This window comes from Kogia breviceps, chromosome 13 (assembly GCF_026419965.1).
Source record: "Kogia breviceps isolate mKogBre1 chromosome 13, mKogBre1 haplotype 1, whole genome shotgun sequence".
Classification (NCBI taxonomy): Eukaryota; Metazoa; Chordata; class Mammalia; order Artiodactyla; family Physeteridae; genus Kogia; species Kogia breviceps.
The window spans coordinates 84,100,267-84,122,229 of NC_081322.1; the positions used below are offsets into that span (position 1 = coordinate 84,100,267).

At 46.6% G+C, this 21,963-nt stretch overlaps 1 protein-coding gene across 1 annotated transcript in view; it reads right to left on the reverse strand.

The window, feature by feature from the left end:
- Positions 1-21,963, reverse strand: part of SOD2 (superoxide dismutase 2) — a 34,832-nt gene that overhangs the window by 12,115 nt on the left and 754 nt on the right. The window lies entirely within an intron of this gene.

A 21,963-nucleotide genomic window follows, 5' to 3' on the forward strand; every position in this document is an offset into this window, starting at 1 on the left:
GGTTAATAAGTGAAAGGGTCAGGACTGGAACCCAAAGTTCATACTTTCTTGATGACCAGGCCTTAGCAGTCAAGTCTTGAGTGCTTGTTGGGAGAATATAAAAAAAGTACAACAGAGGATTCTTTCCTGCAGTGTCCTATATCTAATGAGCTGTAAGTATCAAATGCTTTCTCAACAATTAACAAAACAATCCTGAATTGTGTAAATCCTGCCTGTAAAGAAGTTAAGAAAGCTTTACACTGTTACTGGCCTGAGTTGGGCCTTTACTGAATAGAATGAAATGAAAGGAAGCAGATAACAGGGGCCGAATAGAGTTTCGGTTACTTTCCTCCACCCCCTTCACAACCCTCACCCCACCCCTGCCCTAAGGATGACTAGGCTTTGGGAGGACCAGGGGGACAGAAAGGGGAACCACGGAGCAGGGCTTCACAGAAAGGGCAGGGCTTGCTGGCAGTCAGGTGGACGTAAGAGCATGTCACCAGATGCAGGAGGAAATTCAAGTTGGGACCAGCTGATGGATGTCCTTAAAACTCAAACATGTGATTGGGAACAGGAAACTGAAAGGCACTTTAGCTGAAGTGAGGCACACTGAAAGCAGTTTTTCAGGCGAGCAAGTCTGGCATTGATTTGAGGGGCAGGCTAGTTAGAAAACTGTTGCATGAATCCTAGCATGAGGTTCTAAGGGCCGGTTTTAGGCTAATAGCTGTGGGAACTGGAAGGAAAGCATTTTGAAGGATGGAACAACAGAATTCAGTGACAGGTCAGTCACTAATAAAAGGACTTGTTCCAGTGAGAACAAAATATCACTATTAGGAGACTGAGCCCAGTCAGGCCGCATCGATGTACGTCTTGTTTGTACTAATGATGACACTTTGAGATTTAAATTGACCACGCTCCCCCCACATGCCCTTCTGAGCAAGCAACAAAGATCGAGGTGTGGGGAAGTGACATTAGCAGTCAAGTAAAAGTGTCTCTAACATCGTATCTCTCATCAGCTACATCCTTCCAGAAGACGACCCCAATTGCAAGCGTAATCAGGATTGAGACCAAGGGTTTGGGGGTTACAGGAGGTAATGAGAAATGTCTTACACTCAGTAACAGGCCTCTTTTTCTTTTATAGCTGACCACTATAAGAAGTACTCATTCAGTTGGCCCAAGGTGTTAAATTACTGTTGACTGGAGTCTGTCCCAAATTCCTCTGGCCAGCTCAGGATGTCATCTGCCACATCAGGGCACCATAATTATGGATTTCTCTTTAATAAACTGCCCAAGACTACTTCACAGCCACCTTCAGACCCACCACAGTCTGGATCAACACATTGGCTGGAGGAGGAAAAATGTGGGTTGAGAGAAATTCATTTTGAGCCAGTTATTAATTGCATTCATATTCTAATAACAGATCCAGCTGCAGCGTCTCAAACACAGAAGAGTGTATTCCCTCACGTAAATGAGATCTGGAGTAGGTAGTCCAGGGCTGGGATGAAAGTGCCATAAAGTCATCAAGGAACCAGGTTCCTCTGTCCTCAGAGTTGCCTCCTGATCCATTAAAGCTTCTAGAGCACCAGCCATCTCACCTTCTTTCCATGAAGAGGGAAGGACAAAAGGTGGGCCTCAGCTGTCTCCCTTTTAAGGATCCTTTGTAGTATATTCACCCAACAAATTCCAATCAGAATTTAGGTAGAAGGCTGCATCTAACTACAGAGGAGGCTGGAAAACATAGTCATTTGGCTGAATTTTCCAGTCTGAAAAAAGGTGGAGGACTTCCCTGGTGGCGCAGTGGTTGAGAATCCGCCTGCCAATGCAGGGGACACGGGTTTGAGCCCTGGTCCGGGAAGATCCCACATGCTGTGGAGCAAGTAAGCCCGTGCACCGCAACTACTGAGCCTGTGCTCTACAGCTCACGAGCCACAACTACTGAAGCCCGCGCGCCTAGAGCCCGTGCGCCGCCACAGAGAAGCCACCACAATGAGAAGCCCGCGCACCGCAACGAAGAGTAGCCCCCGCTTGCTGCAACTAGAGAAAGCCCGCGTGCAGCAACAAAGACCCAAAGCAGCCAAAAAATAATTAATTTTTTTAAAAAAGAAAAAAAATGTGGAATCCCTTAGCTACAGGGAAAATGAACAGTGGATTGGAAAATAGTCTCTGCCACATATCCTTCTACAAGACATATTTTCACGTGCTTGGCTATGAACTCTGACCATTTATGGAATGACTTTAGCTACATTCCCTCTTTTTTCTCTCTCTCTTTTCCTTTTCACCCCTTGTATCACAAACCTTATCCAGGCAGGAATCTAAGTGAGAACTGCCTTACCAACTTTCCCTTTGCGTAACTGGGATTGCTAATAGGACCTAGTACTTAAATTGCTAAAATGAACTCAGTGATCTAGGCTAAAAGAGAAGATGGTAGAGATATAGTATCATTAACAATGGTTTCAAAGTGAGCTTTTTCCCCCGCGTCACCGGGCTAATTATAATTAGATTGCATCCTCAAAGAACACATTAACTACTAGAAGGGAAAGGGGAAGCTTGACTCAGAACAGAAGTGTTTCATTGAACAAGACGGGTGGTCGGTCGATCGTATCCACAAAGGGCGAAGGGAACTGACGTAACTGAGTCGGTCCTCAGTGTGTGCCGAGTACCGGTTCTGATGCTCCACATCATCTCTTATTCACACAGCATCTCTGTAGAGTGGCTTATTGTTCCTCTTTTGCACAAAGATAGTGACTTGACCAAGGTCACACACAGAGCCAGTAGGTAGTAGAGCTGGGCTTCGAATGGACTGCTCTATTAACACTGACATCGCTGTGCCTTTAAACAGCTGCCACACCCTCTGCCACATCCCTTGCGCCCAGTAAAGTTGAACTCAACCCTGTCTCGTTCGCAGCTCAGTGTTTGAAACTTCCCCCTCCTATGCTGTTTCCCACCTTACTCCTGTCTTCTCAACTCCTGATCGATCTCCGGCCTCATCTCTTGCAGATGAGTCAGGTCTTAGCTCTCGGCCCTGAGGCTTGAACTGGTCCTCTGTTCTCCCTTGGGTCATCTGCCCCTTCACCACATGTGCTTCTGAGCCCCAGGGAAGACCCTGCTTTCTGGAGCTTCCCTTGGCCCCATCCCACCTGAGGGACCTTCCCACCCTTGTCTATGGAGAGAATGAGACTGGCTGGCCATGAACCTGAGAAACCAGAACAGGATGGAGGAAGGGTGAAAAGAAAGGTGGTCTCAGATTTAGAGTCCAGGAAATGCCTCCATAAGATCCCTCCCTAAAAACGAGGCAACGTCTGCCCCTTTAGGGGAATGAACCACCCACCATCATCACCACTCGAGGCGTGTCAGTCAGGGTTCTCCAGAGAAACAGAACGGCCGGGTTGGGTGTATATATCAAGAGAAAGATGTATCGTAAGGAATTGGCTCACGCAATTATGGAGGCTGGCGCACCCAGAATCTGTATGTAGTGAGAGGCCCAGCAAGCTGGAGACTCAGGAGAGCCAGTGGTGCAGCCAGTGTGAAGGCAATCTGATGGAGAACTCCCTCTCGCTTGAGGGAGGTCAGTTTTTGTTCTTTTTCGGCCTTCAACTGATTGGATGAGGCCCACCCACATTTGAGAGGACCATCTGCTTTCCCCAGAAATTCACTGACTTAAATGTTAAGCTCACCCAAAACATCCTCCAGGTTGACACCTTAAATTAACCATCACACCAGGTAAAACACAACATGGGCAATGCATTCTGTGTAAGGGGTGGGGAGATTTGTTAGTCATTATACCACAGAATTCCAATGAATAGCCCAGGACTTATCATGGAGTGAGGTTGAATTCATGGGCACAGTTCTAAGAATAACTCTCAAGAGCCATCCAGGATGAACTGACACTGGCCACTGAGGGCAGCGGCCAAGCATAAGGAGCTCAGGCCAGCTACGTCTTCTGGCCAGCATATGCCAGGGGCTGCATCCCCACCCCGGGGTCCACTCTGAGGGACCAGAGGAGGCGTGCAGGATGCATGGCCTCACACACCACGGAGATTCATGCCACAACTTGGTACACGGAGAACGGTACGGACGCTGAGTCCCATCTCAGGCACGTCCCAGCACACACTCCCCATCCGGGCCTGCACCACCTTACTGCGGTGCTGGCTTGCATCTGCACCGGCCCTTTGGTGGGTAATTGGATAAAAGCATGTACAATAAGCCTATAGGTATTTTTAACCTTAAGAACATTAAGTTAGTTTAAGGAACTAGTCAGCTTTTCGTTGGCGTAAGGTGCTCTGGCTGATCGTGAAAGAAGGCTGATCAGTTACTCTTCCATTGCATTTGAAGAGTAGCCTCCCAGTGGCGCACAAACCAGCACATCTCCTGCTCTCCACGTTCGCCCCGAACACTCCGGTCCCCCTTGAGCAGATATCTTAGTTTTATCCCAGACCACTTTAGAACTTAATTCCGCTATCGTGGGCTGTACTGTGTCCCCCCCAGATTCATGTGTTGAAGTCCTAACCTCCAGTACCTTAGAAGGTGGCCGTATTTGGAGACAGAGCCTTTTATGTTTTGTATCAGGCACTTTTTCATTTTCTAAAATTTATTTTTAATTTTTATTTTACATTGGAGTATAGTTGATGTACAATGTTGTGTTACTTTCAGGTGTACAGCAAAGTGATTCAGTTATACATATACATTTATCCATCCTTTTTCAGATTCTTTTCGCATATAGGTCATCACAGAATATTGAGTAGAGTTCCCTGTGCTACACAGTAGGTCCTTGTCGGTTATCTATTTTCTACATAGTAGTGTGTTTGTTAACCCCAAACTCCCAGTCTATCCCTCCCCGCCCCACCATACTAAGTAAGCCAGACACAGAAAGACAAATATCATATGATATCACTTTTATGTGGAATCTAAAAAACATGATACAAATGAACTTACAAAACAGCAACAGACTCACAGGCCTAGACTTATGGAGACAGAGCCTTTGAAAAGGTAGTTAAGGTAAAATGAGAGCACTGGGGTGAGCCCTGAACTAGTGCGACTGGCGTCCTTATAAAAAGGGGTAAGGACACAGACACACACGAAGACACAGCAAGCAGGAGGCCGCCTACAAGCCAAGGCAAGAGACCTAAGAAGAAACCAACTCTGCCAACACCTTGATCTCAGACTCCCAGCCTCCAGAATTGTGAGGAAATAAGCCTCTGTTGTTTAAGCCACCCGGTCTGTGGTGTTTTGCTATGGCCACCCTAGCAAACTAATACAGCAGGTCAGTAGTTTCTGTAAGCCAATCTGGTTATCAAAACGTCAGCCATCGTGGAGTTTATCATCGCAATCACAGGGTCTCCTTCCCCCCTAGGCCTCCCGCAGGCCTCCCTTCTCCTTCAGAGGCTGGCTGCGGCCACCTGCAGGGAGAGGAAGGGGAGTCTGCACTCCGGAGGGATGGCCCTTCTCAGCGGGCTCCCACCCAGGTGTCATCTGGTCTCAGGTCCTAGCGACGCCAGCTCCAGCCACAAGGGGCTGAGGGAGAAGGGCAGTCTCTCTTGGCCTGACTCAACTCCATTTTAACGGCCCCCACATGTGGTGAGTTTTCGTAAAGGGGACATGTCTGTTTCAGCCTCACCCCGACTGGCTCTCTGCCACAGACCCCCTGCCCCTGCCCAGGCAGGACGGCGCCTCTGTTTGGCCCCCGGCCCCCGTTCCGGGTGGATGCTCCTTTGACCACGCACGCGGCGTCCAGGGTGGCCTGGCTCATGCTCGCTCACCGCGCTCCCTTCAAGACCAGCTGGTGCCCGCACTTCAGAAACGTGGTGACGACAAGTGGGCTCTGAGGACTGCCCTGGCGGTCCAGCGGTTAGGACTCCACGCTTCCACCGCGGGGGGCACGGTCCGATCGCTGGTCGGGGAACCAAGACCCCACATGCCAAGCGGCGTGGCCAAGAAAGAAAGAAAGAAAAGCGGGCTCTGGTGTCCAAGTTCACCCTCAGTGAACAAGCTGCATGCACCCCTACCCCCTTTCTCCAAGGGCGTGAGGGGGGGAGCAAAACACTCTGTTTAACACTCTGTTAAAGCCCGAGGCAGCTCTTATTTCTCCCCAGTCCCTCTTCTGTATTTCCTGATGGGAAAAGCTGCCAGATCTGCCCAGCCCGCCCAGAACAAGAGCCTTTCCACCTCTGGTCCAGGCTTCGGGGATTTCATAATCTTGCTTTCAGCAGCAGCTGCCACTATAAATTGAGCTGCAGGGTCGTTGAGAATGGACTTCAATTAGTGCTTTAAACTTCACATTCTACTGTTTTTCATTAAACAACCCTGCATGGACCGTCCTCTGGGTGCTAAGCTTGCTGTGAGCTCGGGTGTAGAACGAGCCACTGTCCTCACCCTCGGAAGCTCTGTCATAGTCCTGCGGAGCCTGCCACCCAGGAAGGACAGTGGTGTCCGGGGGTGCTGGCAGGACGGCCTGAGGCCACTCAAAGACTGGAGACTGGGGTCAAAGGCCAGAACCTAGAGCGCAGGGGGTTCAACCTCAGCCTCAGCGCTGCTGACACTTTGGACCAGGTAACTCTCCCGCCGTGAGGGCTGTCCCGTATACTGCAGGCTGTTCACCTGCCGCCCAGCCACTCCACACTCGATGCCGGTAGCCCTCACCCACCTCCACTCGTGACAACAAAAATGCCTCAAGCGTGGCCAAATGTTTCTTGGGTGCCAAGTCACTCCAGTTGAGAACCACTTCCCTAGAGGTGAAACTATTAACGAAAACGGCAAACCAAGTGAGTTAGTTGGCAAAGAAACGCCGGATCACGGAACGCAAGGTTGAGGAATAGAACGCGGGGCCAAGAAGGGCTCAGAAGGAGATCAGAGAGGCCCAGGCGCCAGGCGGGTGATGCGCTGGGCACAGCCGGCCCGTTGCATGTGACGCTACCCCAGCCCTTCCACGCTCAAGTCTTCTCAGCCTCAATACAGTCCTGGCCTGAAGCTTGGTCTGATGAGCTTACAATTAGTAACAAGCCAAATAACTTCTAAGGGAGACTAAAGAAGTTTTTAGTAAGTGTTACTAAGAAAAACAGAGTTGGAGAAAACCTATAAATTGGAGCAAAGTTAGGCTGAGTGATGACAACCGTCTGGGAAAGAATGTGTGTACCTGCAAAAAAAACAAAAACATTCATCACCACCCACAAGCTTCTCAGTCAAAAGGGTAAACACAGTTGTGAAAAATTACTAATGTCCTCTGGGAGGCATTATTTGAGCAGCTATGAGCAAAACATTGCGGCATTGGGCCAAGTGGGAAAACAGGACAGTGAACCAGATTTCCTTTTCTTTCCCTTTCTTTCGTTCTTTCTTTCCTTCCTTTTTCTTTCTCTCTCTCTCTCCCCCTCCCCTCCCTCTCTCCTTCTTTCTTTCTGGACATCAATGGTTTAATGGAAGGGGGAGGGAAGCAAGGTCCTGGAGCAACACCCCACGGTGTGTGTTCCGTGTTCCGCAGGACGTGGAGGCAGTCTTCACTCCCAGGAGGAAGGGGAGGTTACCAGTTGTAGGGGGAATTGACTTCAGGTGGGCTCATTAGTTACCAGGGAAACCGGCAGATGGGCAGGCCCCTCACCACCCCTTTGATAAGAATAATCACGAGCTGGGGCCTGGGGCTAGTAGCAAGAAGGTCAGTCATGTGAGTAGGTGTAGGTGAAGCAGGCCCTGGTCGAGCAGGGGATGGAGGAGAGCAAGAGAACAGCCATCCTGAGTGGCGTGGCCACACGCTCCACCCCTACGTACCCTGCACGGCCCTTATGATCTTGGTCCACTCCTCTTCCGCAATATCCTTGGGGTCAGGCATGTAGGGGGCACTGCAACCAGATACCACAATACAATACAGACAGCAGCAACCGAGGAGTATCAAGGGTAAGATACCTAGTACGCTCAGAACAGTCATTTGCCAGGATGTGGGCAAATTTTGGAGCCAAGCACTTACTGGGTCAATGGAAAGGGAGTCAATGGCAGCAAGTATCCTGTCCAGTTATAAGAAAGGCAAGGCCACCCCTGGTTTTCACAAACCCAGAGCCACATCCACGGGGAGGGGAAGGCCTGGCTTCAAAAGAAACATTCTGGGCTTCCCTGGTGGCGCAGTGGTTAAGAATTCGCCTGCCAATGCAGCAGACACGGGTTCGAGCCCCGGTCCGGGAAGATCCCACATGCCGCGGAGCAACTAAGCCCGTGCACCACAACTACTGAGCCTGCGCTCTAGAGCCCACTAGCCACAACTACTGAGCCCGCGTGCCACAACTACTGAAGCCCACGCGCCTAGGGCCTGTGCTCTGCAGCAAGAGAAGCCACCGCAATGAGAAGCCCATGCACTGCAATGAAGAGTAGCCCCCGCTCGCCGCAACTAGAGAAAAGCCCTCGCGCAGCAATGAAGACTCAACGCAGCCATAAATAAATAAATAAATAAATAAATAAATAAATAAATTTTTAAAAAAGAAACATTCTGCTGAATGGCACAGCCAAAAATAAATAAATAAATGAAAGAAACATTCTGGTGGCCTAGCCAGGGGTCAGCAGTCACAGTACAGATCTGTCACCCCATGCTATGTTGAGTGCCATTAGGGGTGGACCCATTAGGTCTTTCCAGACAAAAAACCAGTTAATCCCACTAGTTGGACTTGTATGTCCAGAAGCCAGCCTATTCCACTGCACATAGCATATCCTCCGGGGCCTCATGGGCAGTCAGTGGTACGGCAACATTTACCAGCGGGGGTCCTTCTGATGTACTGGCACGCGGGACAGGAAGATGGTGAGAGCCTTTCTCCCCCACTGTCTGTAGTCTCCACCCAGTCAGTCACAGTAGCTGAGTCACGGAAGTCCAGAGGAGGATGACAGTGCCAGCTGGCTGCAGACCCGGGAATTAGACTCATTTCGCAGTGAGGCCAGCCCAGCTAGGGATGAAACGTTAAGACATCTAACTGGCACATCAAAACCAGATTTTCAGTTAGGCGAAGACCGACAGGAAAACAACCACACATAATAATAATAAAATAATAACAACAACAACAACAACTGTTGTTTACTGAGTGCCTACATACCAGAATCTTTACTAATTGGTTTTGTTTATGGTGTTTTATTTGCCACACCACGTGGCACGTGGGATCTTACTTCCCTGACCAGGGATCAAACCCGGGCCCCCTGCATTGGCAGGCGGATTCTTAACCACTGTGCCACTAGGGAATTCCCCTAACTGATTTTGTTTAATTCTCATGGATAGTTTACCAGTTGTTACAAATAAAGAAATTGAGATTCAGAGACATTAAGTAATTTTCCCAAAGTCACTGAACTAGAAACAATACAAGATTTAAACCTAGGTCTGTTTGACCACAAGATCCATGCTTTTTCCACTATACCATGGTGGTTCAGGCAGAATAAATATAGTAGAAGCTTTTTACTAGACAGTCCATTTCAACAACTTTCCAGACAAACAGACACTCTCCTGTTCCTCTGCAGGGCGTTTGGACAGATGCCCATGGCCCACAAATGACCAGGGCCGGAGCGCTCACCACTGCCCCCGACAGTGGGAGTCACCTTACCAAGAGTCAGGTGCATTTGCTCCCAAAACATATTCATGTCTAGTCTTACTTATTTACTAGTTATTGAAATTACGTAATTTAATTAAGTACTCTGTAAACTGATAAAATGAGTGTGAAAAGAAAGGAAGTTATTTTAATGAAAACTAAATTGAATGCTTTGTGAAGACGATAAAGGTGAGCCACTAAAAATACTTGCTGTTCAATTAGATGTGGGCAAAACAAGTACACAACATTGGGAAACTCATGCAACAGTTAAAGGATCACATTGCTGTTTAGGTGTCTAAGTTCCCACTCCACTTCAGAGAACTGAAAATGGAAATCATAGGCCATGCATCAATTCTGTCTCTTCATTCGAAAAGTATTGAATGAATATGCATTTGCTTGTTTAAATTAAAATGCATTGTTAGGACTTCCCTGGTGGCACAGTGGTTAAGAATCCACCTGCCAGTGCCGGGGACACGGGTTAGAGCCCTGGTCTGGGAAGATCCTACATGCCAGGGAGCAACTAAGCCCGTGCGCCACAGCTACTGAGCCTGTGCTCTACAGCCCGCGAGCCACAACTACTGAGCCCGTGTGCCACAACTACTGAAGCCCGCGTGCCTAGAGCCCGTGCTCCGCTATAAGAGAAGCCACCGCAATGAGAAGCCTGTGCACCACAACGAAGAGTGGCCCCCACTCGCTGCAACTAGAGAAAGCCTGCATGCAGCAACAAAGACGAACGCAGCCAAAAATAAATTAATAAATAAAATGCATTGTTTAAGGTAACTGTATGACATTTTATTCTGACTCCAACTCTTTTTAAAAAATTAATTTATTTGGCTGCGTCGGGTCTTAGTCGCGGGACACGGGATGTTCCCCGCAGCACGCAGGCTTCTCTCTAGTCGTGGCGCATGGGCTCCAGAGCACACAGGCTCGGTAGTTGCGACACACGGGCTTCGTTGCCCCGCGGCATGTGGGATCTTAGTTCCCCAAACGGGATCGAACGTGCATCCCGTGCACTGGAAGGTGGATTCTTAACCGCTGGACCACCAGGGAAGTCCCCAGAAGTATAACTGATTTACAATATTGTGTTTGTTTCAGGTATACAGCAAAGTGATTCAGTTACATATGTAAATATATATATATATAAATATATATATACATACACAAATATGTAACTTTTTCAGATTCTTTTCCATTATAGGTTATTACAAGATATTGAGTATAGTTTCCTGTGCTGTACAATAGGTCCTTGTGGTTTATCTGTTTTATATAGAGTAGTGTGTATCTGTTAATCCCAAACTCCTAATTTACCCTGCCCACCCTTTCCCTTTAGTAACCATAAGCTTGTTTTCTATGTCTGTGTGACTCCAACTTTTTGGGTCGCATGGAAGAAGACTTTCGAGCTAAATGAAGAACAAATATCTCTGTGATCGCACTTTGGAAGCTGTGTTTAAAGGTCCGGTCTCTGGGACATAATGTCCATTTTGTTAAAATTTGAGTTTCCATTGGCCTGGTCTTCTTTTAGATTCAGCCTAAACTTTTCAAGTCCAAGGCAGAGATTTGGGTTTCTTTCCTTGTGTCCCTGGAACACGATGCAGTCCCTCAGTTTTCAGGCTGAACTCCAAGTGAGAAATCCTCAGCATCAGGATGGTCTCCAAAACCAGGAGAGAAAGAGTCCACTTTAAACAACTGCCAGGCAAGACAGTGGTAGTCAGGTGAGACACCCCCCGCCCACGAATCCCCCCACTCCAGCACCACGAACAGTATCAGAACCTCTACATTCCCGCAGCTCAACCCCCGGAGAGGTCTGAAGCCACCACGCGCTCGCTAGAAGAGGAGAGGCGCAAGAACAAGGAGGGAAACTTAGCGCCCACCGGCTCCCCACCTCCTTCTTTCACCGCGGGCTGCTGGCCTCCTGCAGGCTTGTGCTGAAGGACGCAAAGTCCCAACTTTAAATCAGAGTTTTATGACACAGGACTGGACATTCACAATAGTGCCTATGTTCTGACTTTAAGCGATTTTATGACTTTTTATTACCTAAGAATTTTTTTTTTAATGGTCATGGGGCCAGCATTTTGGTCCAGGGGCAAGGAAAAAAACAAGTCCACCAGACAATATAATGACACAGTTGGGGACAAGAAGAAAGGCACTTTATGAGCACATACTATGAGTCACTGTTACTCAATGTGATGGTAACACGTCGATGCTACATCTCCCAGAAATCCTCCCGTATTTCTGGCCTTTGAGTGGCCTCCAGATCTCCAGCACTGATCTGGATGTTTTTCCCCATGAGTCTGTCCCATGAGTCATTTGGGTGCAATTTTCGAGGAGGAAACTTTGCTCATGCCAGCATCTTGCCTAAGAGCACCCATCCCCAATCAGCCCCAATATGACCTTTAAGTTTATAAAGGAGTATGCGAAGTTATAGCTTAGATTCTTCTAGACATTTAATGGCTTCCTGAGTTGTTTTCAAACATTTCTTGAAACTCCTTTAGAAGACTATTAGTAAGAGTAGCACTAGCTGTTCTGACAGACAAACTCCCACTTCTCCAGGGTTTACATTACACAGTCCAGCGTGCATGTTCCTGCCTTCCTCGCCATCAGCGGGCAGGTAAGAAAGAGAATGAGAAACGTTGTAATGGCCCCGGCCTGGAAGTGCCATACATCCCCTCTGCCCACACACCATCCTCTGCTCAGCCACGCACCGCATCTGACTGTAAGAGAAACAGGACCATGTCGCTGACCTCCGTGACAAGGAAGAGGAGGAAATGGGCTTGGTGGGTATTTAACAGGTGTCTGTCACACACACAAATACATATATTAAGGATTCTATAACTAGTAATTGTAATAAGTGTTAAGATGTCAATTAATATTCACAGGATACCAAGAGATATGATAATTCTATTAGTCACTTTCTAAAGACTTTAGAAATGCAATCAATGCACACTTTAGCTGAATGCCTAAGAGCCAACTGTTACGATCAATGCTTGGTCAACGACAAATAGCACCATCACAGAAGGAACCTTTGAAATTCAAGAATAAATCTGAAGTTTTATTCAAAATAAATAAAACTATTCTCTTACTAAAACATTCAGTAGTTGCTCAAATTTAAAGTAATTTTAAATACTTGATATTATAATAGTTTCTCAGCATGTCAGCTGCTAGACTACTGATGAGGTCATTGCTATACCTCATGACAACTGTCACTGTCAACTGAAGTATAAGTGTGTACTTATTACTGCAAGGGTTAAATACCATAATATTTAATGGTGATTGTGAAAGTTAATCTTAATCATGCATCTTATGTACAAAGATAATTATTAAGAACTTTTAAAAGGTTAAATACATTTGAAGATAGGTTGAAAGTTATAAGAATATTAAGTAGGTAACTTTAGGAAGACTGTTGTATTCTTTTGAGTCAATAATGTTTGTAAGAATTTAAATAATGATATTGAATAAGGGAGATGTGTTTAGCTCCTTTAAAGTTCTTGTATAACGAATATGCATTTATACAACTAACCGATAGAATTTCAGTGAACACAGAACATAGGAAGATTGTCACCCCATGCTACATCTAGGAACTCTCTATAGAGCTTCAAATTAATCTGAACAACACGCCTTGATTATATGGCTGATGTCATTACCCCAGCTGAATATGGTGGTAACCTAAGCTGTTACACAATCACTTCTCCAGCACGAGGTCAGGGATGGCCCAAATGACAGTGAAGATAGCACTTGACTCCAGTTTTTCAAAGGCCAAGGCTGAAGTCAAGTACGTAGTAGAGCTTAGAAAAATACCTTGGTCAACGCCATACCGTGCTTTATCCTTTAAAAACTTATTAAATACTTACCTCTTTTTAATGCCTTCCAGAACAAGCACGTGTGTCTGCTGGCTTTGATCCTGTATGTATTACTCATTCCCTTTTTCCAATGTCTGAGGCCTGCAAACACTTCCTGGCCCTCACTTGTCCCTTCTTCTAGCAGCTTGGTCCCCTTCTCTGCATCGGGGATTCTGCCTGGGGTCTTACTGGGAATGTAACTAGCAGGTACCACCACATGGCTGCCCCTCAGTCCTGCATCACTGCTGAGCCCTGCTCCCCGAATGGGCCTCTGAAAACACTTGTCTGCTTACACACACCTAACTTTTCCATGCCTTCTGGACATGGCCTTGGACAGCCTGGTTTTCCTTATTAGGAAAGACTCGGCTATTCCTCTGTCTGGGGCAGAAGTACCACTCAAACGCATTGGACTGTTCGGCTATATTCAGCATTTATTTCTCAGGAACAAAAACAAAATCCCCTTCCTCTGTAACTAAGGTCTCTTCTGCTGAGGGGGAGACTTATTATTCAGTTCAAGGGTCTGCGGGCAGAAAATAAGCATGTCCCAAATAGAGCACATTTTATCTAAACATCAGTCTGATGAAATTAAACATACTCTAGGTCACACACTTCGCCTTAGTTGGACCATTATTCTGCTAAAGGTTTCTATTTTTCCATATGTCCCTAAGGGAAGCCTGTTGTGTACATTTGAGTGGACTCTGAAATCAGCTTAACTCCATCCGAGTTGACTACCCCTTCTTATCTGTGCTGTTATTGAATCTCTGCGCCTCAGCTGTCCCATCTGTCAAACGGGACAAATACAAGCCCTTACTCCTCTAGGTGTCTGGTTGTGAGGACTAATGAAACAACGTATGGAAACATCCAGCAAAATGTTGGTCATAGTTTCCCACCTCTCTTTCTGCCTATACCTTCCCCCGTATTTTTTTCCCTCTCCAGAAACCCAGCCACACCTTGGATTTCCCTGGGTGACACAGCTCAGACTTTTCCCATCCCAAGAGGGACGAGCCCAGCTTTGAACTGGAACATTCTAGCACGTTCCATCTGGGCTTCATCAGTCCCCTCTCCTGACTGCACACCCCCGCGTGCTTCCCCAGGTTGGCCTTGGGTAGTGATTTAACAACCCACATTGACTTGGCTTTGACCGAGGGCTTGGAAGCACTATTTACGTTTACATTTTTGCTTTCGGTTCATCACTAGGTGGTGCTCTTTCCCAGGGTACTATAAAGCACTTCCTTCTTTTGCAATGTGTTGAAAAGTTGTACCAAATGACTCTGATTCCAGTGCCAAGGCTGTGGGGTAATCCAGCCCTGGTGTCTCCTCCAATTAATCACATCCAGACTCACGGGGGTTTAGATCAGAAGACTTTGCAGGAGTAAATGGTGGAGACAGTGGTTGCTGTCTAACGGTTGTCTCGCTGGACTGCCCCTACCCGGGTCCTTTGGTTATAGGGAGCAGGCTTTTGTTGGGCAGCATGTTTTGTCTGTACCTGTTGGTTTTTCCAGATTGCCTGCTTCTGGGGTTTATGAAGCAAAAACAAAGCCCAGGGGCCTGAGGTCCCCAGCCAATGTGCTTGGTTGTGGTTGTTTCACATGTCATGTCTGGGATCTTAAGTTGTGCTTAGACAGAGTAACATGGAAAAGTCTGTCTACTCCATTTCTCCAGAGGTGGAACTCTCCCGGAATTGTATTAGTGAAACCGAGTCTCCCTAAAACTGAGTTCCTCTGCTGAGTTCATGATTAATCTCTCTGTCTCAAACTCTGTTGCCTTGCTTGCCTCCTCTGACCTCAATTCCTTTCTTGTCTCCTCCAATCTCCATCCTGTGCTAACTGAACACTAACCAACCAGAGTCAGATGCCTGAGATTGCTGTATCTATAACGTCCTTAACGTACTAAAGTTGTAGTAATCTTATCGTTAACGTACAAACTCGGGTTGTTTCTCTGGGGCAAGATGAGCTCACAGACCCCCGAGCCACGGACCACCTGGCCGGGGAATGGTAAACCGCAGACATCCTGGCTCATAAAACCACCATTAGGAAATGTCACAAGTCTACGGGCACACCACCCTGAATGCGCCCCATCACGTCTCATCAGAAATGTCACAAAACGATGATTAATCTCAGTTTCTTTGTTCTTCCCCTTTAAAACATCCCTAACTCAAAGTCCGTGACAGAGTGGACCCTGAGGCTTGTCTCCCACTCCCTTGCCTGGTACCCTGCAAATAAGCCCTTACTTTGCTGCAAACACCCACTATCAGAGTTGGGCTTTCTGCACTGCGGCCCCATGAGCCCTTGCCCAGTTACGTTAGAAAAGGGCTTGCTTCCTGTGTGCAAGATGGTTTTGATGGGTGGCAGCGAACCAACCAGGAGAAAAGATGAAGGCCTGCACTTGGCGGGCAGCACCAGACACAGATGAGTGGGAGAGAGGAAAAGAGTTAGGAGGTTAATCAAGGCAGGAAAGAGCAATGACAGTAAGTCTGCAGTTGTTCCTAACAGACATCCGTAGCAGGTGGTCAGCACGGTCGGTATGAGAACAACTGCCCAGAGTCCAGTGCACTTCTCTGGCAGGAGCACAGGTCTGCAGTTTGTCTTGGGGAATCGGGCATATGGTTTCCAGATGGACTGTCTCCTGAGCTAGTAGGTCTTTAATTTGTGGGGAATATAGAGCTTTCCTCTTTAAAAATTAGAAGAGGTTTCACTGAGTGTTTGACCCAACAGAATTTACCTGTTGCTCCCATAGGTTAAACACGGTTTGTGAGCGTCAGAGCACGCAGAATAGTTATTTTGAAAAGTTCTGAATATAAGGTTCTCAAAGCTCCTTATATTTTTAATGTACCTAGGTCTGTGTCTTATGAAGTCTGATTTTCTGGAAGTGAATGATGGAATTGAAAAGTCTGCTTTATTGCACTGTGGAACAATGAGGGCTGTAGTCATAAAGTAATATCAAAACAACAAAAAGCAAAATGCTGCAGGAAGGACGATTATTTTGATGCATGGGTTCAGTAAAGGAAACGCAATTCATATCTTAAGACTTTGAACAGTCAACTCTCTGCAGGTAAATTCCTTTATTTTATACATATATACATATATTCCTTAGAAAGACCTAGCTTTGTTGGTAATTTTCCATTTTCTTTAACTTGTTTATCATGTAAGTATGCTTTTCTCTGTGTAAGTCAGGATGCGCTTGGCAATGGGTAGCAGGAATCCCGATGGACAGTGGTTGCAGATTTAAGGCCCATTTCTATTTTACTTCACAAAAAACCCAACAGCTGGCAGTCCCTGGGTTAGTTTGGAAGCTTAGCAATGTCATCCAGGACCCAGGGACTTTCCACCCTCTACTCTGCATTCTTAGCAGGCTGGCTTCTGTTTTCCCACCCGGCACGTCATGGTCATAAGATGGTTTCTACAGATGCAAGCGTCACAGCCCCTCCCAGCCAGGTAAGAGACAAGAAGGAAGGCAGCACTTTCTCCTCACGCACATCTCTCTTGTCATGGAGGAAACTCTTTCTCAGAAGCCCCAGGGGATATCCGCTGGTCCTGGCCAGAGCTGGTCAGCTGGCCAATTCTGCCTGCAAGAAGACTGGGCGCCACTATCTGGTAAAGCCCACAATGCCCACAATTGACTAGGGCTCTCAGCAGGGGCACCCCGCTCCTCCAGAGGTACTGGAACTATAGAGGGGGCACTTTTGGTTGTCACACAGAAAGAAAGGTGCTACTGGCGTTTAGTGAGTTAGTCTAGGGATGTTAAATGTCCTAAGATGCACGGTACACTTTTACACACAAAAAAGCATTTGTCTTACTCAAAGTACCAATAGCATTCCTACTGAGAAACATTCGCTCATAGCATCCAAACTCATCTCACGGGCCGATGACTCAAACACAATGAGGGGAGCAAGCGCAAGAAGAACATGGCTCCCAGCAGTGGTGCCACGGTACCCTGGTGGGAGCTGGAAGGAGGATGGTATTGCTTAGTCATGCTGGCACACTGATTCCTCTTCAGAAAGCGCTGCGGGCTTCCCTGGTGGCGCAGTGGTTGGGAGTCCGCCTGCCGATGCGGGGGACGCGGGTTCGTGACCCGGTCTGGGAGGATCCCACGTGCCGCGGAGCGGCTGGGCCCGTGAGCCGTGGCCGCTGGGCCGGCGCGTCCGGAGCCTGTGCTCCGCGGCGGGAGAGGCCACAGCAGTGAGGCCCGCGTACCACAAAAGGAAAAAAAAAAAAAAAGAAAGCGCTGTTATTTACAATGAATGGAGATCAAGACAGGGAAACTATCTCCAAGGGTCACCTTTATTTTTCCTAGTGAAAGGACTTCCTAGTAATCAGACAAGGCTGCTTCCAAGAACAGGGGGTCTGAACCCCCCACTTCTAGCATCTCTGCTCCCTCCTGCCACTGAGGATCCAGAATGACTGAAATCCAAATGTACAGCTACTATTTGGGAGAGAAAATCTCTTTGAAGACTGTACTTAATACAATAATGGCAGGTATCTAGTGAATATCTCTTGGGTATATGACAAATATATTGATTCAAAACAATACAAGGAAGCAAAGCCTAGAAAAGTGTTCAGCCTTATATTCAAAGAGATAGGTACAATGAAACAGCATTTTAAAAACAGTACCAGTGGGACTTCCCTGGTGGAGCAGTGGTTAAGAACCCACCTGCCAATGCAGGGGACACGGGTTCAATCCCTGGTTCCACGTGCCACGGTACAACTAAGCCCGTGCCCCACAACTACTGATGCCCGCACACCTAGAGCCCGTGCTCTGCAACAAAACCCATCGCAATGAGAAGCCTGCACTGTATCGAAGAGTAACCCCCACTCGCTGCAACTAGAGAAAGCCCACACACAGCAACGAAGACCCAATGCAGCCAAAAATAAATAAATTGATTAAATAAAAAAATAAATACATTAAAATTTTTTAAATATATAAAAACTAGTACTAGTAAAAATTATGACAGAAGTCTAATCATATGTAATTTTTTAGAGTACCTGCGGAGTTCTTTGTGGTCTGCAAAGACAAAGGAGACTAAACACCATGAGCTTTTCCTTTTTTAGTAAATTTATTTATCTTATTTATTTTCATTTTTGGCTGTGTTGGGTCTTTGTTGCTGTGCACGGCCTTTCTCTAGTTGCGGCGAGCGGGGGCTACTCTTCGTTGCGGTGCGCGGGCTTCCGATTGTGGTGGCTTCTCTTGTTGTGGAGCACGGGCTCTAGAACGCGGGCTCAGTAGCTATGGCACGCAGGCTCAGTAGTTGCGGCTCACGGGCTCTAGAGTGCAGGCTCAGCAGTTGTGGCTGAGTAGTTGTGGCGCATGGGCTTAGCTGCCCCGCGGCATGTGGGATCTTCCCGGACCAGGGCTGGAACCCGTGTCCCCTGCATTGGCAGGCGGATTCTCAACCACTGCGCCACCAGGGAAGTCCCACATAAAGGTTTTAAAGTCCATTAATAATCCTTGCCTGAATCGATTCTTTCTTTAGGACATGCATAATAGTTACCTTCTAATTACATCATTTATTCTATATTTATTTGCTAGCACCCTATTGTAAAGAAGAGTTTTTCCTCAACCACCCAGAGTGAACCACAATTTTCCTTTTTTAAGAAAGGCAGAGCAAACGATATTTTTCCTTTTAATAACTAATTTTCAGAGTAAGAAGCTGGTGTGATAGCCATTTCCAGTGATGGAAAAACAGTCCCGGGCTTCCCTGGTGGCGCAGTGGTTGAGAATCCGCCTGCCGATGCGGGGGACGCGGGTTCGTGCCCCGGTCCGGGAGGATCCCACGTGCCGCGGAGCAACTGAGCCCGTGAGCCATGGCCGTTGAGCCTGCGCGTCCGGAGCCTGTGCTCCGCAACGGGAGAGGCCACAACAGTGAGAGGCCCGCATACCGCAAAAAAAAAAAAAAAAAAACAGTCCCCCTTGGTCTCTCATCAAGTGTAACTGTACATCACAGATTTTTATCTATTCAGTATTTATAGTCAAGTGTAGTCATTTTCTTTTTGAGGCTAAAATTTGCCTTAAATTTGGCCTATGGGAGACCCTTCAAGCTGGCTCCTGTGTCTTTTAAAAATTTCCTTCTGGGGACTTCCCTGGGGGGTCCAGTGGTGAAGGCTCTGCGCTTCCACTCGATCCCTGGTGGGGGAGCTAAGATCCCACATGCCACGGGGCATGGCCAAAATAAATAAATAAATAAAAATAAAAATTTACTTCTGAAGACTGAATATACAAGTGGCCAGACCACAGACGGAACAAGAATTCTGACCCACAACCTGCAGCAGCATGCCCAGGAAACCAATCCCCTCAGCTGCCATAACCAGCCCCGGAAGCCAGCCTGCCGTAAGTCACACTTGGAGGAAGTCAGGTTGCCATCACAAGTAACAATCCGGGAAGATAAACAATGACGTACAACAATCGGCTCAAAACGGCCAGGACTTCATTAAAATCTGACTGCTTCTCTAATTTTTGTCCCCACTTCCAACTTAGAGCCAACGAGAGAAAGCCGAACATACAGCCCTATCCAACCGCCCAGAATGCCCTGCTTCTTGTTATCCACCGCCAGCTCCTCGGTGCCAACAGCCTCCAACAGGGCACAGCTGAAGCCCTTCGTTTCGCCACTGTGAAGCCCTCCCACTCCTCCGCTTGCCTTTGAGTCTCTGCCAAAATGCAAGCGATCATGGTTGACTCTCTTGCTATAGCAAGCTCTGAAGAAACAGCCTTTGCTGTTCTCACTGGGTTGGCCTCCACCCGTTACTGAGGTTCATTTACACACACATGAGGGTAAAGTTATATGAGGTATAACAAATCTGAGGTATAGTTTACATTAAATGCAGTCATTTTAGTGGTACGGTTTGATGAATACTGACGAATGTATATACTGGGTAACCACTATTCTAATCATGATTTACAATATTTTCGTCACCCCATAAAGTTCCCTCATGTTCCTTTCCAACCGATTCCTGCTGTTTTCCACTCCTAGCCAAGCCCAGATTTGACTTCTACCCCTATAGATTAGTTTTTTGCCTATTCTCCTAAGTCCTGTTGACCTATCTTTATTAACCTAAGCACTACCTTTAAATTCAGGCACAACAAAATGTCTCATTCATCTTGCACGTTTATCCCTGCTCAAGAACAGGAATCTGCCAATTCTCCAAGGAGCTCTGGTTCTATTTAGTGGAAATGGAATTTAGAAACCATGGCATGGCAAATGTGCTTATTGTTACTTTAAGGCGAACTACTATCCTGTTTGCCTGGGACACTTCCAGTTTTAACACAAAGTGCAGCGTCTGGGGAAATCCCCTCAGTCCCTGGGAAACTGGGACAATTGGTCATCACCCTAGTGCTTCTAGGCCCTTTCGGTGTACAGAATTAGTAAATTTACTTTCTAAATCATATGCTCAAATTGATATATCCAATTTAAATATATTACAGGCTTTTTCTGAACTTCCTTGATCTTATATTTGTACCTCATTTTCTCTTACACTGAAAGTCTTGTACATTAAAAGTGAAAATATTTGTATTATCCTACAATATACATACTTTCAAACCACAGCAACAAATTTACCATTAATTATGAACCACTGAGCGAAGCTGAAGATTCCTTTGCAGTCTTTCTCAACCTTAGAATATATCTCACCACAGATAATTCTCTTAGAGCACTATGTCCAAAAGCCCTGGGGAATTAATTCCTTTCTCTGTGTAACAAGATAGTTGCATTACCAACGTGACTTAACAGTTAAGTTTATTTTAATTTGCTATCAACTTCGGGTTTGTTTTCTTTTCAATGTACTTTTTGGCTATATGAAACTTCAAAAGTTCAAAGTCAGAGAAGTCTTGCTTTTATTTCTTTCGCCTCCACCTTTCCCCACCACTCTCTATAGGTAACCATTTTTATTGTTTCTAGGATATGATTCCAATTTTCCACATAGCCTGGGACGCATTTCAAAACAACACATAAATAGCATCCTCATTCATTTTTTTTGGGGGGGGTGCTTTGTATTCCATGTTATGGATGTACGGTGTCTAACCAGTTCCCTAAAAATGGACATTTGAGTTATTTCATAACTTTTGCTATGACACTACAACAAGTACCCCTGCCTACATGTTGCTTCTATAAGTGAAGGTGTATTTTCAGAATAAGATTAGGGTTAGAAGTAGAATTGTAAGACGTAAGAATAAGTGCATATATAATTTTAGTACTCCATAGGGCTTGAATCATTTTCCCATTCCCACTAGAAAATTTACGAGCACTGTTTCTCCACAGCCGTGCAATTTCAATGTGCATTTCCATTAGAAGTGAGGACGAACAGACTTTTACATTTCGGACCATTGCTGGTCTTTTGTGTGAAATGTCTGTTCATGTCCTTGCCCATTTTTCTCTTCGGATTTTGGTTTTTGACCATCTGAAGTATAGTTTAATCTCATCCCTACAAATCACCTCATTCCAGAACACCTCCTCTGGAGATAAACGGTTTTGGTAAAACTGTATAAGGGCAGCCCAATCAAAAGATTACCTGACCCCTGTAGGAAGTACGAGACTTGTTTCACGTCTACCAGGTAACACCATCGATCTTATGCGTCGGTCCGGATGACACACAGCCTTGCGTTAGGGTGTATATTCG